The sequence below is a fragment of the Pseudophryne corroboree genome, chromosome 3 (assembly GCF_028390025.1).
Source record: "Pseudophryne corroboree isolate aPseCor3 chromosome 3, aPseCor3.hap2, whole genome shotgun sequence".
Taxonomy (NCBI): Eukaryota; Metazoa; Chordata; class Amphibia; order Anura; family Myobatrachidae; genus Pseudophryne; species Pseudophryne corroboree.
The window spans coordinates 457017315-457033767 of record NC_086446.1 but is presented as its reverse complement, the minus strand read 5'-3'; the positions used below and the strand labels follow the sequence as shown (position 1 = coordinate 457033767).

The following is a 16453-nucleotide window of genomic DNA, read 5'->3' as shown; positions in this document are numbered from 1 at the left end:
ATTAGCGACCCTAGTGGCCGACACAAACACCGGGCCCATCTAGGAGTGGCACTGCAGTGTCACGCAGGATGTCCCTTCCAAAAAACCCTCCCCAAACAGCACATGACGCAAAGAAAAAAAGAGGCGCAATGAGGTAGCTGTGTGAGTAAGATTAGCGACCCTAGTGGCCGACACAAACACCGGGCCCATCTAGGAGTGGCACTGCAGTGTCACGCAGGATGTCCCTTCCAAAAAACCCTCCCCAAACAGCACATGACGCAAAGAAAAAAAGAGGCGCAATGAGGTAGCTGACTGTGTGAGTAAGATTAGCGACCCTAGTGGCCGACACAAACACCGGGCCCATCTAGGAGTGGCACTGCAGTGTCACGCAGGATGTCCCTTCCAAAAAACCCTCCCCAATCAGCACATGATGCAAAGAAAAAGAAAAGAAAAAAGAGGTGCAAGATGGAATTGTCCTTGGGCCCTCCCACCCACCCTTATGTTGTATAAACAAAACAGGACATGCACACTTTAACCAACCCATCATTTCAGTGACAGGGTCTGCCACACGACTGTGACTGATATGACGGGTTGGTTTGGACCCCCCCCAAAAAAGAAGCAATTAATCTCTCCTTGCACAAACTGGCTCTACAGAGGCAAGATGTCCACCTCATCTTCACCCTCCGATATATCACCGTGTACATCCCCCTCCTCACAGATTATCAATTCGTCCCCACTGGAATCCACCATCTCAGCTCCCTGTGTACTTTGTGGAGGCAATTGCTGCTGGTCAATGTCTCCGCGGAGGAATTGATTATAATTCATTTTAATGAACATCATCTTCTCCACATTTTCTGGATGTAACCTCGTACGCCGATTGCTGACAAGGTGAGCGGCGGCACTAAACACTCTTTCGGAGTACACACTTGTGGGAGGGCAACTTAGGTAGAATAAAGCCAGTTTGTGCAAGGGCCTCCAAATTGCCTCTTTTTCCTGCCAGTATAAGTACGGACTGTGTGACGTGCCTACTTGGATGCGGTCACTCATATAATCCTCCACCATTCTATCAATGTTGAGAGAATCATATGCAGTGACAGTAGACGACATGTCCGTAATCGTTGTCAGGTCCTTCAGTCCGGACCAGATGTCAGCATCAGCAGTCGCTCCAGACTGCCCTGCATCACCGCCAGCGGGTGGGCTCGGAATTCTGAGCCTTTTCCTCGCACCCCCAGTTGCGGGAGAATGTGAAGGAGGAGATGTTGACAGGTCGCGTTCCGCTTGACTTGACAATTTTGTCACCAGCAGGTCTTTCAACCCCAGCAGACTTGTGTCTGCCGGAAAGAGAGATCCAAGGTAGGCTTTAAATCTAGGATCGAGCACGGTGGCCAAAATGTAGTGCTCTGATTTCAACAGATTGACCACCCGTGAATCCTTGTTAAGCGAATTAAGGGCTGCATCCACAAGTCCCACATGCCTAGCGGAATCGCTCCCTTTTAGCTCCTTCTTCAATGCCTCCAGCTTCTTCTGCAAAAGCCTGATGAGGGGAATGACCTGACTCAGGCTGGCAGTGTCTGAACTGACTTCACGTGTGGCAAGTTCAAAGGGCATCAGAACCTTGCACAACGTTGAAATCATTCTCCACTGCACTTGAGACAGGTGCATTCCACCTCCTATATCGTGCTCAATTGTATAGGCTTGAATGGCCTTTTGCTGCTCCTCCAACCTCTGAAGCATATAGAGGGTTGAATTCCACCTCGTTACCACTTCTTGCTTCAGATGATGGCAGGGCAGGTTCAGTAGTTTTTGGTGGTGCTCCAGTCTTCTGTACGTGGTGCCTGTACGCCGAAAGTGTCCCGCAATTCTTCTGGCCACCGACAGCATCTCTTGCACGCCCCTGTCGTTTTTTAAAAAATTCTGCACCACCAAATTCAAGGTATGTGCAAAACATGGGACGTGCTGGAATTTGCCCATATTTAATGCACACACAATATTGCTGGCGTTGTCCGATGCCACAAATCCACAGGAGAGTCCAATTGGGGTAAGCCATTCCGCGATGATCTTCCTCAGTTGCCGTAAGAGGTTTTCAGCTGTGTGCGTATTCTGGAAAGCGGTGATACAAAGCGTAGCCTGCCTAGGAAAGAGTTGGCGTTTGCGAGATGCTGCTACTGGTGCCGCCGCTGCTGTTCTTGCGGCGGGAGTCCATACATCTACCCAGTGGGCTGTCACAGTCATATAGTCCTGACCCTGCCCTGCTCCACTTGTCCACATGTCCGTGGTTAAGTGGACATTGGGTACAACTGCATTTTTTAGGACACTGGTGAGTCTTTTTCTGACGTCCGTGTACATTCTCGGTATCGCCTGCCTAGAGAAGTGGAACCTAGATGGTATTTGGTAACGGGGGCACACTGCCTCAATAAATTGTCTAGTTCCCTGTGAACTAACGGCGGATACCGGACGCACGTCTAACACCAACATAGTTGTCAAGGCCTCAGTTATCCGCTTTGCAGTAGGATGACTGCTGTGATATTTCATCTTCCTCGCAAAGGACTGTTGAACAGTCAATTGCTTACTGGAAGTAGTACAAGTGGGCTTACGACTTCCCCTCTGGGATGACCATCGACTCCCAGCGGCAACAACAGCAGCGCCAGCAGCAGTAGGCGTTACACGCAAGGATGCATCGGAGGAATCCCAGGCAGGAGAGGACTCGTCAGAATTGCCAGTGACATGGCCTGCAGGACTATTGGCATTCCTGGGGAAGGAGGAAATTGACACTGAGGGAGTTGGTGGGGTGGTTTGCGTGAGCTTGGTTACAAGAGGAAGGGATTTACTGGTCAGTGGACTGCTTCCGCTGTCACCCAAAGTTTTTGAACTTGTCACTGACTTATTATGAATGCGCTGCAGGTGACATATAAGGGAGGATGTTCCGAGGTGGTTAACGTCCTTACCCCTACTTATTACAGCTTGACAAAGGGAACACACGGCTTGACACCTGTTGTCCGCATTTCTGGTGAAATACCTCCACACCGAAGAGCTGATTTTTTTGGTATTTTCACCTGGCATGTCAACGGCCATATTCCTCCCACGGACAACAGGTGTCTCCCCGGGTGCCTGACTTAAACAAACCACCTCACCATCAGAATCCTCCTGGTCAATTTCCTCCCCAGCGCCAGCAACACCCATATCCTCCTCATCCTGGTGTACTTCAACACTGACATCTTCAATCTGACTATCAGGAACTGGACTGCGGGTGCTCCTTCCAGCACTTGCAGGGGGCGTGCAAATGGTGGAAGGCGCATGCTCTTCACGTCCAGTGTTGGGAAGGTCAGGCATCGCAACCGACACAATTGGACTCTCCTTGTGGATTTGGGATTTCGAAGAATGCACAGTTCTTTGCTGTGCTGCTTTTGCCAGCTTGAGTCTTTTCATTTTTCTAGCGAGAGGCTGAGTGCTTCCATCCTCATGTGAAGCTGAACCACTAGCCATGAACATAGGCCAGGGCCTCAGCCGTTCCTTGCCACTCCGTGTGGTAAATGGCATATTGGCAAGTTTACGCTTCTCCTCCGACAATTTTATTTTAGGTTTTGGAGTCCTTTTTTTTCTGATATTTGGTGTTTTGGATTTGACATGCTCTGTACTATGACATTGGGCATCGGCCTTGGCAGACGACGTTGCTGGCATTTCATCGTCTCGGCCATGACTAGTGGCAGCAGCTTCAGCACGAGGTGGAAGTGGATCTTGATCTTTCCCTAATTTTGGAACCTCAACATTTTTGTTCTCCATATTTTAATAGGCACAACTAAAAGGCACCTCAGGTAAACAATGGAGATGGATACTAGTATACAATTATGGACTGCCTGCCGAGTGCAGACACAGAGGTAGCCACAGCCGTGAACTACCGTACTGTACTGTGTCTGCAGCTAATATAGACTGGTTGATAAAGAGAAGATGTCTATGTAACTATGTATGTATAAAGAAGACTGAAAAAAATCCACGGTTAGGTGGTATACAATTATGGACGGACTGCCTGCCGAGTGCAGACACAGAGGTAGCCACAGCCGTGAACTACCGTACTGTACTGTGTCTGCAGCTAATATAGACTGGTTGATAAAGAGAAGATGTCTATGTAACTATGTATGTATAAAGAAGAATGAAAAAAAACCACGGTTAGGTGGTATACAATTATGGACGGACTGCCTGCCGAGTGCAGACACAGAGGTAGCCACAGCCGTGAACTACCGTACTGTACTGTGTCTGCAGCTAATATAGACTGGTTGATAAAGAGAAGATGTCTATGTAACTATGTATGTATAAAGAAGAATGAAAAAAATCCACGGTTAGGTGGTATTACAATTATGGACGGACTGCCTGCCGAGTGCAGAGACACAGAGGTAGCCACAGCCGTGAACTACCGTACTGTGTCTGCTGCGACTGGATGATAAATGATATAAAAAATATATATATATCACTACTGCAGCCGGACAGGTATATATTATATATTATATAATGACGGACCTGCTGGACACTGTCTGTCAGCAGAATGAGTTTTATTTTTATAGAATAAAAAAAAAAAAAACACACAAGTGAAGTCACACGACGAGTGTTTAACTTTTTCAGGCAATCACAATATAAGTATACTACTAACTATACTGGTGGTCAGTGTGGTCAGGTCACTGGTCAGTCACACTGGCAGTGGCACTCCTGCAGCAAAAGTGTGCACTGTTTAATTTTAATATAATATGTACTCCTGGCTCCTGCTATAGCCTATAACTGGCACTGCAGTAGTGCTCCCCAGTCTCCCCCACAATTATAAGCTGTGTGAGCTGAGCAGTCAGACAGATATATAATATATATAGATGATGCAGCACACTGGCCTGAGCCTGAGCAGTGCACACAGATATGGTATGTGACTGACTGAGTCACTGTGTGTATCGCTTTTTTCAGGCAGAGAACGGATATATTAAATAAACTGCACTGTGTGTCTGGTGGTCACTCACTATATAATATATTATGTACTCCTGGCTCCTGCTATAACCTATAACTGGCACTGCAGTAGTGCTCCCCAGTCTCCCCCACAATTATAAGCTGTGTGAGCTGAGCAGTCAGACAGATATATATAATATTATATATAGATAATAGATGATGCAGCACACTGGCCTGAGCCTGAGCAGTGCACACAGATATGGTATGTGACTGACTGAGTCACTGTGTGTATCGCTTTTTTCAGGCAGAGAACGGATATATTAAATAAACTGCACTGTGTGTCTGGTGGTCACTCACTATATAATATATTATGTACTCCTGGCTCCTGCTATAACCTATAACTGGCACTGCAGTAGTGCTCCCCAGTCTCCCCCACAATTATAAGCTGTGTGAGCTGAGCAGTCAGACAGATATATATAATATTATATATAGATAATAGATGATGCAGCACACTGGCCTGAGCCTGAGCAGTGCACACAGATATGGTATGTGACTGACTGAGTCACTGTGTGTATCGCTTTTTTCAGGCAGAGAACGGATATATTAAATAAACTGCACTGTGTGTCTGGTGGTCACTCACTATATAATATATTATGTACTCCTGGCTCCTGCTATAACCTATAACTGGCACTGCAGTAGTGCTCCCCAGTCTCCCCCACAATTATAAGCTGTGTGAGCTGAGCAGTCAGACAGATATATATAATATTATATATAGATAATAGATGATGCAGCACACTGGCCTGAGCCTGAGCAGTGCACACAGATATGGTATGTGACTGAGTCACTGTGTGCTGTGTATCGCTTTTTTCAGGCAGAGAACGGATTATAAAGTAAACTGCACTGTCCTCACTAGTAAACTCTCTCCACTCAGTCTCTACACTTCTACAGTAACAGTACTCCTCCTAGTCAGCTCCAGTAAATCTCTCTCAGTCTCTTATAATCTAAATGGAGAGGACGCCAGCCACGTCCTCTCCCTATCAATCTCAATGCACGTGTGAAAATGGCGGCGACGCGCGGCTCCTTATATAGAATCCGAGTCTCGCGATAGAATCCGAGCCTCGCGAGAATCCGACAGCGTCATGATGACGTTCGGGCGCGCTCGGGTTAACCGAGCAAGGCGGGAAGATCCGAGTCTGCTCGGACCCGTGAAAAAAACCATGAAGTTCTGGCGGGTTCGGATTCAGAGAAACCGAACCCGCTCATCTCTATCATTTAACTGAACTTTTGTTTTTTTGATTTTACATGCTCTCTACTATGACATTGGGCATCGGCCTTGGCAGATGACGTTGATGGCATTTCATCGTCTCGACCATGACTAGTGGCAGCAGCTTCAGCACGAGGTGGAAGTGGATCTTGATCTTTCCCTATTTTAACCTCCACATTTTTGTTCTCCATTTTTTAATGTGTGGAATTATATGCCAGTATCAATAGCAATGGCCTACTACTATATATACTGCGCACAACTGAAATGCACCACAGGTATGGATGGATAGTATTTTCTATTCCTGAATTCCTAGTAGGACTAGTTCATTGTGGGTGTGTCTGCACGAGGGCGGGTGTTCTCACTGATGTGGGCCACGCATGCCTTACGTGCATTCATACACATATGTTATAGATTCAATTTGGCTCTTTCTTCCGGGCCTCCGAGTTCCTCCTGTCTCCCCTCCAGCTTATTGTATTATATTAGGTACTCACATTCCCTTAAACTTTGGGATATATAATCATGAAATGTTAAACGCAAAATTAAGTATTCATACCTTCTTTTTCCGGTTAATAATGTTATTAAATTCTATAACTATAAAATGGAAAATTGATCCATACTGTATGTTAATATTAGAAATTAAATATGGTGCATTATTAATGAATGATATCTATAGAAATTGTTTTATAAATATGATAATTACAGGTTAGATTTGACCATCGGCTAACTTATGTGTTTGGAGTTTTTAGTATTTATATTATTTATTAGATTTAACTATACTGTATGGATCCAACTTTATTGTATTTGAGATACACTGATAGTACAATGTTTGTAACAACTGTGCCTGTGATCATTAGTAATATTCGTGTGTTAGAAATTATATCCTTTATTTGTAGGCTAAATAGCCTTTCTTTATATCTTATCCCCTCCTCCTCCCCCCTTTCTGTATATATTGAACATCTCCCCTTAAAGATACTAAGGGGTATATTTACTAACATTCGTAATTTTCGGAAAAAGGTCAAAGTTCAATCACGAATGACATCGAAAGTGTAAAACTGCAACTTTTTGAATTTATTACGACTAATTTACTAAGCTGTCGTATTCGGATTTTTCATTTGTTTCGATGTCGATGTCATTCGTGTTTTTTTTACCTTTTATACGGCAGTGATTAGCAAAACACTGCCGACTTTTTCAAAATGAATCTCAGCCGGATCTGTGTGATCCGTGCTGGGGTTCATTTTTTTTTTTTTTTAAATAAACACTATAAAACGGAGAAAAAAAATGCGTGGGGTCCCCCCTCCTAAGCATAACCAGCCTCGGGCTCTTTGTGCCGACCCTGGTTGCAGAAATATGGGGGGGGAAATGACAGGGGTTCCCCCATATTTAAGCAACCAGCATCGGGCTCTGCGCCTGGTCCTGGTTCCAAAAAAACGGGGGACAAAAAGAGTAGGGGTCCCCCGTATTTCTAAAACCAGCACCGGGCTCCACTAGCTGGACAGATAATGCCACAGCCGAGGGTCACTTTTATATAGTGCCCTGCGGCCGTGGCATCAAAAATCCAACTAGTCACCCCTGGCCGGGGTACCCTGGGGGAGTGGGGACCCATTCAATCAAGGCCCCCCCCCCCCCAGCCACCCAAGGGCCAGGGGTGAAGCCCGAGGCTGTCCCCCCCATCCAATTGGCTGCGGATGGGGGGCTGATAGCCTTTTGTGAAAATGAAAAGATATTGTTTTTAGTAGCAGTACTACAAGGCCCAGCAAGCCTCCCCCGCATGCTGGTACTTGGATAACCACAAGTACCAGCATGCGGCGGAAAAACGGGCCCGCTGGTACCTGTAGTACTACTACTAAAAAAATACCCAAAAAAAGATAAGACACACACACCTTGAAAGTAAAGATTTATTACATACATCCACACAAACATACAAACATACTTACCTATGGCCCCACGCAGGTCGGTCCTCTTCTCCAGTAGAATCCAAGGGGTACCTGTTGAATAAATTATACTCACCAGCTCCAGGGTCCCAGGCTCCTCGTAGCATCCATTTGTAATCCACGTACTTGAATAAAATAAAAAAACGGACACCCGAGCCACGCACTGAAAGGGGACCCATGTTTGCACATGGGTCCCCTTTCCCCGACTGCCAGAAACCCACTCTGACTTCTGTCTAAGTGGGTTTCTTCAGCCAATCAGGGAGCGCCACGTTGTAGCACCCTCCTGATCGGCTGTGTGCTCCTGTACTGACTGACAGGCGGCACGCGGCAGTGTTACAATGTAGCGCCTATGCGCTCCATTGTAACCAATGGTGGGAACTTTCTGCCCTGCGGTTGACCGAAAGTGACCTCACCGCTGAGCAGAAAGTTCCCACCATTGGTTACTGGTACTTGTGGTTCTCCAAGTACCAGCATGCGGGGGAGGCTTGCTGGGCCTTGTAGTACTGCTACTAAAAACAATATCTTTTCATTTTCACAAAAGGCTATCAGCCCCCCATCCGCAGATTGAAGGGGTCCCCACTCCCCCAGGGTACCCCGGCCAGGGGTGACTAGTTGGATTTTTGATGCCACGGCCGCAGGGCACTATATAAAAGTGACCCCCGGCTGTGGCATTATCTGTCCAGCTAGTGGAGCCCGGTGCTGGTTTTAGAAATACGGGGGACCCCTACTCTTTTTGTCCCCCGTATTTTTGGAACCAGGACCAGGCGCAGAGCCCGATGCTGGTTGCTTAAATATGGGGGAACCCCTGTCAGTTTTTCCCCCATATTTCTGCAACCAGGGTCGGCTCAAAGAGCCCGAGGCTGGTTATGCTTAGGAGGGGGGACCCCACGCATTTTTTTTCCCGAAAATAACCACTTTCCCACCCCTTCCCACTGATATACATGCACGGATCTCATGGATCCGTGCATGCCTATCCAATCACGGGGAAAAAAAGCAGGTCTGGTTTTTTTTAGCACTTTTTTACGAGTTGTAATTTTTCACGGCAGTGTTTTTTTTTTTTTTGCTTTGCACTTCTTAGTAAATTACCGAGATTCATACTTAAACAGCCGCGTTTTGACCGATGGTGTATTCATTCGTAATTTTTTTCTTGGACTTCCAAAAAATTACGAATGCCCTCATCACTGCCGTGATTTGAGTTTAGTAAATTACCGAGATGACACTTTGCAGAAAAAACGGCATCTCGGTCAAAATCGGGACCTTAGTAAATATACCCCTAAGTGTCTGCGCTGGTTTCTTTTGAGAATGGAACGCAGCGCCCACTCTCTCTCCGTGCATAATGCGCTCCATCCAGCGCACCGCTACTTCCGGGTCCGTGGACCGCAAGGAAGAGACCCGGCAAGCCCCTGGTATCACGTGATCGGAGGAGGTCACGTGCCCACGGGCGGGAACTTACGAACACTCCACAGACAGTGTTCTTTGGCTGAAAATGGTTATGTGATCGGAATCGATCACATGACATTAATTCAAGTAAATACTTTCAGTGTTTTTTAGTATTTCCTAACCTCGTTTTTTTAAATAAATATACTGTTCCATTGAGGCTTATGAATGATTGTTTTCTGCTGCGTTTTAAATTGAGTTATGTGCAATATTAGTTAATGTATTAGAATGGAGACAACAAATGTTTTGTGTTATTCCTTAATTGTAAGGGTATATAAAGGGCACTGGTAATACACTAGTTTCATGCTCCTGAGGAAGCTGGCAGTTACAAGACCAGTGAAACGCGTTGAGCTATCTATTTAAGGACCACAAGGTGTTTCTCCAACAACAACTCTGACGGTATGGACTCTTTTGCATCCACCGGATAAAATCCCAGCACAAGTCACTTACAGACCCGGATATATCTGTCACTGACCTAGATTGAGTGTGTTGTGAACTCGGGGATTCTTCCGATGGTTGGGAAGAGGAACCGGAACAGGGGTGATCTGATATAGGATTTCCTCATACAGGACTCTGACAGTAAGGTTTGGTGAAATATTGAAGAGCTTTATTGCAGGGAAAAGACAACTCAAAAGTCATATAGCATAAAGGGAACTTATGAGGGAATGTCCAGAAACATTGAAGGGTTTGTGAGCAATGTCAGAGATACTGGTGACTGAAGAAATTGTGAAAAGAAACTGATGAGTTGGGAAACTTGTGAACGGTGGTTAAAGGCACAGATGACTAAAAGAACTTGAGAACGGAGATTAAGACGCTGGTGATTTGAAGAACTTAAGTGCAGTGGTTTAAGACGCTGATGATTTGTAGAACTTGAAAATGGTGACTGAGATGCTGATGATTTGAAGAACTGAAGTGCAGTGGTTTAAGACGCTGATGATGTGTAGAACTTGAGAACGGTGACTGAGACGCTGATGATTTGAAGAACTGAAGTGCAGTGGTTTAAGACGCTGATGATGTGTAGAACTTGAGAACGGAGTCTGTGATACTGATGCTTTGTAGAACTTGTGAACGGTGACTGTGACGCTGATGCTTTGTAGAACTTGTGAACGATGACTGTGACGCTGATGATTTGAAGAACTTGTTAACGGTGACTGTGACGCTGATTCCTAGGAGCACTGGTGACAGGACCGCAGAGAGACACACCAGCCGCTGGGAACGCTGGAACCAATGCAGCGAACTGGCACCTGGAAATGCCGGAGACACTGGAGTACAACTTCAGAGATTCTTGCAGGGAACAAGAGCGCTGGCATCCACCTCAAGGGAAAGACGATACTCAGGCGCCGAGGCTCTGTCCGCGTCTGACTTTGAATCTCCCGCCACCGCTGGATTGACGGAACAGTCTGATGACGTCACCTGCTCCCCGCCCACGTGATGCCGGGTGTCATGGCGGCGCCCCTGCCCTGGAGAACCGCCGGGAGCCGCGCCAGCCAGACGCCGGAACCCGTGGCCCACCGAAGACGGAGGCCGCAACACAGACCAGCAGGCACGCAGGGGTAAGCGCGGCGAACGCCGCCTCTGGCGTGTGACAATATCCCTGTTTGCCAATTTGGATCTTCATGTATGAGATTCCTAGGGGGACCTTTTTCCGGAAGCAAGTCTGGTAACAATATATTTCACCAATTGAACTTGTGAACTTAAGTGGAATAGAGTCCTAGTCAGAAATTTGGGACATCTCACCTTAAAGGACATAACCAGTGGTACCTTATAATCTCAATCTTTTATCTACTATTCTTAGCAATTGCTACAATATTTTAATAGTTAACATCTGTTAAGATTGTTCAAATAAAATAGTGGTTATATATTTTATATTTCTATTTGTATTATGTCTATTATTTGACTTACAGCCGGCGCCAGTATACACACCTCTTTTCATTTTTGTAATTACCCAGGGAATTGACCTTCCCAATACAGGCTGCCGTTGATAGCGCACTCCTTTATATATATTTTTTCTGTATGGATGGATAGTATACTTGACGACACAGAGGTAGGTAGAGCAGTGGCCTTCCGTACCGTACTGCTAAATATACTGGTGGTCACTGTCAGCAAACTGCAAAACTAAAATGCACCACAGGTATAGAATCTAGATGGATAGTATACTTGACGACACAGAGGTAGGTAGAGCAGTGGCCTTCCGTACCGTACTGCTATATATACTGGTGGTCACTGTCAGCAAACTGCAAAACTAAAATGCACCACAGGTATAGAATCTAGATGGATAGTATACTTGACGACACAGAGGTAGGTAGAGCAGTGGACTACTGTACCGTACTGCTATATATACTGGTGGTCACTGGTCAGCAAAACTCTGCACTGTACTCCTCCTATATAATATACTGGTGGTCCCCAGTCCCCACAATAAAGCAGTGTGAGCACAGATATATGCAGCACACTGAGCACAGATATGGAGCGTTTTTCAGGCAGACAACGTATACTGGTGGTCACTGGTCAGCAAAACTCTGCACTGTACTCCTCCTATATAATATACTGGTGGTCCCCAGTACCCACAATAAAGCAGTGTGAGCACAGATATATGCAGCACACTGAGCACAGATATGGAGCGTTTTCAGGCAGACAACGTATACTGGTGGTCACTGGTCAGCAAAACTCTGCACTGTACTCCTCCTATATAATATACTGGTGGTCCCCAGTACCCACAATAAAGCAGTGTAAGCACAGATATATGCAGCACACTGAGCACAGATATGGAGCGTTTTCAGGCAGACAACGTATACTGGTGGTCACTGGTCAGCAAAACTCTGCACTGTACTCCTCCTATATAATATACTGGTGGTCCCCAGTACCCACAATAAAGCAGTGTGAGCACAGATATATGCAGGGCCGGCTCGAGGCATGTTCGACTCGAGCGGCCGCGCAGGGCGCCACCCTTAATGGGCGCCGTGCGCTGGCGCCGCCATGTCGGAGCCTGGAGCCGGCCCTGATCTCCCCTGCTGTCCTCCGAGTCCCGGCTGGCACTGTGCGCTATGCGGCGCCGGCGTCTGATGTCAGACACCGGCGCCGCACAGACAGCGGGCGCGCACAGCAGCACTCACCCTCCCTCGGCAGCACAGCAGCACTCACCCTCCCTCGGCCTCGGCACAGCAGGTACTGGGGGCACATGTGGCACTGTGGGGGGCATTTATCTGGCACTGTGGGGGCACTGGGGGGCATTCATTTATCTGGCACTGTGGGGGGGGGGGGGACATTTATCTGTGCACTGTGAGGGGGCATTACTGTATCTGGCACTGTGGGGGCATGTATGTATCTGGCACTGTGGGGGCATTTCTGTATCTGGCACTGGGGGGGTATATCTGCACTGTGGGGGCACTTATTTATCTGGCACTGGGGGCATTTATTTATCTGGCACTGGGGGCATTTATTTATCTGGCACTGTGGGGGCATTTATTTATCTGGCACTGGGGGGGCATATCGGCACTGTGGGGGTATTTATGTATCTGGCACTGTGGGGGTATATCTGCACTGTGGGGGCACTTATTTATCTGGCACTGGGGGGCATTCATTTATCTGGCACTGGGGGCATTTATTTATCTGGCACTGTGGGGGCACTTATTTATCTGGCACTGGGGGCATTTATTTATCTGGCACTGTGGGGGCATTTATCTGGCACTGTGGGGGCATTTCTGGCACTGTGGGGGCATATCTGCGCTGTGGGGGCATTTATGTATCTGCACTGTGGGGGCATGTATGTATCTGGCACTGTGGGGGCATTTCTGTATCTGGCACTGGGAGGGCATATCGGCACTGTGGGGGTATTTATGTATCTGGCACTGTGGGGGTATATCTGCACTGTGGGGGCACTTATTTATCTGGCACTGGGGGCATTTATTTATCTGGCACTGTGGGGGGCATTTATTTATCTGGTACTGTGGGGACATATCTGGCACTGGGGGCATTAATGTATCTGGCACTGTGGGGGCATATCTGGCACTGGGGGCATTAATGTATCTGACACTGTGAGGGGCAATAATGCATCTGGCACTGTGTGGGCACTTATGCATCTGGCACTGGGGGCATTTATGCATCTGGCAATGTGTGGGCATTTATGTATCTGGCACTGGGGGCATTTATGTATCTGGCCCTTTGGGGGCATATCTGGCACTGTGGGGGCATTTTTATATATGGCACTGTGGGTGCATATCTGGCACTGTGTGGCCATTTATGTAGCTGGCACTGCTGGGGGGCATGTCACGTGTAGCTGGCACTGCTGGGGGGGGCATGTCACGTGTAGCTGGCACTGCTGGGGAGCATGTCGCGTGTAGCTGGCACTGCTGGGGAGCATGTCGCGTGTAGCTGGCACTGCTGGGGAGCATGTCGCGTGTAGCTGGCACTGCTGGGGAGCATGTCGCGTGTAGCTGGCACTGCTGGGGAGCATGTCGCGTGTAGCTGGCACTGCTGGGGAGCATGTCGCGTGTAGCTGGCACTGCTGGGGGGCATGTCACGTGTAGCTGGCACTGCTGGGGAGCATGTCATGTAGTGTTCCCGCTAGGCGTCTGTGGCTAGGCAATGTGTCTCAGTGCTGTGCCTGGCGCAAAGTGTATAGGAGGTTCTACCTGGTGCAGTGTGTATTAGCTGCACTACTGTGTGGTGTAATGCAAATTGCCACTATTATGTGGCCACGTACCTTCCCCACGAAGTAACTCCCCTTAATTTTTGCTGCGCGCCTTCGGCGCGCACTGTCCATGCTTTGACATATAGGTATGAGAACAACAAGCAGTATGTACATCATTTTGCCCTCCTAACTTAAAAATGTGCCCTCCCTGTGATCAGCACCATGCCCTAAAAAGTGAACACTATCATGTGTAGCTGGCACTGCTGCGGGGCATGTCATGTGTAGCTGGCACTGCTGCGGGGCATGTCATGTGTAGCTGGCACTGCTGCGGGGCATGTCATGTGTAGCTGGCACTGCTGCGGGGCATGTCATGTGTAGCTGGCACTGCTGCGGGGCATGTCATGTGTAGCTGGCACTGCTGCGGGGCATGTCATGTGTAGCTGGCACTGCTGCGCTGCATGTCATGTGTAGCTGGCACTGCACATTATGTGTATCTGGCACTATACTGGAGACATTGTGTGTAAGGAACACTACTGTGGCTATGTGTAAGGCTGCTAATTGTGTGAAAATATGTTTATAGTTTGATGATATGAAGTTACGATGCCACGCCCACTTTTCCAGAGGCCACACCCACTTTTCCGGGAACGCGCGCGCGCCTTCGGCGCGCGCATGGGGGGGGGGGGGCGCTTTTACATTTTCTCGCTCAGGGTGCTAGTAGGCCTGGAGCCGGCCCTGGATATATGCAGCACACTGAGCACAGATATGGAGCGTTTTTCAGGCAGACAACGTATACTGGTGGTCACTGGTCAGCAAAACTCTGCACTGTACTCCTCCTATATAATACTGCTGGTCCCCAGTCCCCACAATAAAGCAGTGTGAGCACAGATATATGCAGCACACTGAGCACAGATATGAAGCGTTTTTCAGGCAGAGAACGGATAAAACTGGTGGTCACTGATCAGCAAAACTCTGCACTGTACTCCTCCTATATAATACAGCTGCTCTCCAGTCCCCACAATTAAACAATAAGCACAAACGGAGAGGACGCCAGCCACGTCCTCTCCCTAACATTTCCAATGCACGAGTGAAAATGGCGGCGAAGCGCGGCTGCTTATATAGAATCCGAATCTCGCGAGAATCCGACAGCGGGATGATGACGTTCGGGCGCGCTCGGTTTAACCGAGCCATACGGGAGAATCCGAGTATGCCTCGGAACCGTGTAAAATGGGTGAAGTTCGGGGGGGGTTTGGTTTCCGAGGAACCGAACCCACTCATCACTAGTTGAGACCCTGACTGCCCCAATGCATCAGCCTTGTCAAATCTTTTATGCAAGGAATTAACATTATCATTTAAAACCTTCCACATATCCCTCCAATCAGGTGTCGGCGCCGTCGGCGGAGACACCACATTCATTTGCTCCCGCTCCTCTCCCACATAGCCTTCCTCATCAGACATGTCGACACAAGCGTACCGACACACCACACACACAGGGAATGTCCTTTCTGAAGACAGTTCCCCCACCAGGCCCTTTGGAGAGACAGAGAGAGAGTATGCCAGCACACACCCCAGCGCTATAATATCCCAGGAATAACACAGTAACTTAATGTTAACCAGGTAGGTGCTGTATGTTATAGTTTTTGAGCCTAATTATGTGCTCCCCCCCTCTCTTTTCAACCCTCTTCTACCGTGTATCAGCAGGGGAGAGCCCGGGGAGCTTCCTCTCAGCAGTGCTGTGGAGAAAAAATGGCGCTGGTGAGTGCTGAGGGAGAAGCCCCGCCCCCTCGGCGGCGGGCTTCTGTCCCACTTAAACAGTAATTTTGTGTAGGGCTCATACATATATACAGTGCCCAGCTGTATATATGTGTTCTTTTTGCCAATATGAGGTCCCAAATGCTGCCCAGGGCGCCCCCCCCCCCCCCCTGCACCCTTACAGTGACCGGAGTATGTGAGGTGTGTGGAGCAATGGCGCACAGCTGCAGTGCTGTGCGTTACCTCTAGTGAAGATCATGAAGTCTTCTGCCGCCTCTGAAGTCTTCTTTTCTTCTCATACTCACCCGGCTTCTTTCTTCCGGCTCTGCGAGGGGGATGGCGGCGCGGCTCTGGGACGGACGGCGAGGGTGAGATCCTGTATACCAATCCCTCTGGAGCTAATGGTGTCCAGTAGCCTAAGAAGCAGGACCTAGCTTCAGAGAGTAGGGCTGCTTCCCTCCCCTCAGTCCCACGATGCAGGGAGTCTGTTGCCAGCAGAGCTCCCTGAAAATAAAAAACCTAACAAAATACTTTCTATCAGTAAAC

The 16453-nt window shown here is 48.1% G+C and overlaps 1 protein-coding gene across 1 annotated transcript in view; it reads right to left on the bottom strand.

The window, feature by feature from the left end:
* The window catches only part of LOC135057306 (G2/M phase-specific E3 ubiquitin-protein ligase-like), an 89283-nt gene that overhangs the window by 15071 nt on the left and 57759 nt on the right, over nt 1-16453 (bottom strand). The window lies entirely within an intron of this gene.